The sequence below is a fragment of the Pipistrellus kuhlii genome, unplaced genomic scaffold (assembly GCF_014108245.1).
Source record: "Pipistrellus kuhlii isolate mPipKuh1 unplaced genomic scaffold, mPipKuh1.p scaffold_m20_p_133, whole genome shotgun sequence".
Classification (NCBI taxonomy): domain Eukaryota; kingdom Metazoa; phylum Chordata; class Mammalia; order Chiroptera; family Vespertilionidae; genus Pipistrellus; species Pipistrellus kuhlii.
In genome coordinates, this window is record NW_023425442.1 from 212836 (window position 1) to 214920 (window position 2085).

The window sequence follows — 2085 nt, forward strand, 5'->3', positions numbered from 1 at the left end:
GCTGGGTGAAGCTCAGGGCCTGGACCTTTTCTGTGTGGTGTCCGTGAGGGACACCTGTGGGCTTCCAATGGCCACAACAGGAACCATATGACCAGCCAATTAACAAAACAAGTAAGGCAGCATTATTCTGTAACCGAAGTGCAACCTGAATGTGTGTGGTCCATACTGATACGTGTACACACAGTGCCTTCAGGATGCAGGAGCTGGGATGTGCCTCCCATCCCTAAGTGTGGTTAGTGCACCTCAGCCAGGTGACCACCATCACCACAGTGATCAGCCATGGCAGCAGCACCTGCCCTGATGTGGTGTGCTGAGACTGTCACCCCACTTTCGCAGTTTCCCTCCCCCAAACCCATCACCCCGGTCTCATCGGGAGAGAAACACCAGGTAAACCCCATTTAAAGGGAATCTACAACACACCTGACCAATCCTCCAAATTGTCAGGTCATCAAAATCAAAGTCTGGCCTTGCCAATGTCGCTCAGTGGTTGAGTATCAACCTATGAACCAGGAGGTCAGGATTTGATTCCTGGTCAAGGAACATACCCAGGTTTCAGATTTGATCCCTGACCAAGGCTCAGCTGAGAGGCAACTGACTGACACCTCTCTCTCTCTCTCTCTCTCTCTCTCTCTCTCTCTCTCTCTCTCAAATCAATGGATACATACCCTAGGGCAGTGTTTTTCAACCTTTTTTGGGCAAAGGCACACTTGTTTCATGAAAAAAATCACGAGGCACACCACCATTAGAAAATGTTAAAAAATTTAACTCTGTGCCTATATTGACTATATATAAAGTAATTCTCTTGAATAGGAATCAAATAAACACAAAGAAAGTATTTTATAATTACTTTATTATGAAATATTAAGTAAACAAAATAGTGAAAAATTATAAAATTCTTGTCTTGTCTGCACCTACGGCACACCAGGCTGCCCTAGGGTGAGGAGTAGTAAATAATAATAATAATAAATAATAAACATTCTGGTTGCCACCAGCAGGGGGTGCCTCCCGCCCCCAATGCACTGGCTTCCCCAGCAGGCTGAGTACTGCCTCCCTCACAGCTGTCGCAGGAAGCGAGCCGCTGTGGGTCCCCCCACTGGCCAGCACCACAAGGCCAGGGCCTCCATGGCTCCTGGTTTGGGAGAAGCTGCTCGCCGCTCCTGAAGGGCACACAGTGACATGGCCACCTTCTAGAAAGGGGAAGGGAAAACACAAACTGAAACCTCCCTAAGTCACCCTCCCACACATGTGCCGGGTCCATTACAAAAGTTATCTTCCTTTTAATATATTTTTTAAATACATTTTATTGATGTTTTACAGAGAGGAAGGGAGAGGGATAGAGAGTTAAAAACATTGATGAGAGAGAAACATTGATCAGCTGCCTCTTGCACACCCCCCACTGGGGATGTGCCCACAACCAAGGTACATGCCCTTGACCAGAATCAAACCTGGGACCTTTCAGTCCGCAGGCTGATGCTCTATCCACAGAGCCAAACCGGTCTCGGCCCTTTTAACATTTTTATTGATTTTAGAGAGGACAGGAGAGGGAGTGAGGAACAGCGACAACAGTGATGAGAAAGAATCATCGATCAGCTGCCTCCCGCACACCCCCTCCTGGGGATGGAGCTGGAAACCACCACCTCCTGGTTCGTGTGTTGACCCCGGCTGGGCTACAAAAATTATCCTCACGCCAGAGGCAACCAGAATAGGACATGAGACATAAAACTCCATTTATGCTCAGTGACACATTTTTCCTCCTGTGCATGGCACTGAGCAGGTGCATTCCTGGGCTTGTGCTTCTCCAGGGAGGCTGAGATTTGGCCATCTTAGTGCGCCAGCACTCCAAGCCTGTCCCGGGAGCTCACAGCCTTGAAGACACACAGCAGCTTTGACTGGCAGCGGCCACCTTAGTAATCAGTGCAGCTGGAGGCCAAACTGACGGCATTTCCAGTGGGCCCACCCATGACCAGCGTCTTCTCCAGGACTCTCTCCCAGATGAGGGGCAGCGACCTCCCCACCCCTCCCTGTCTGCCTGCAGGGTGGGGCTTGGTTCTCAGGGATACTGAGCAGAGCTGGAGACTCTCCAAA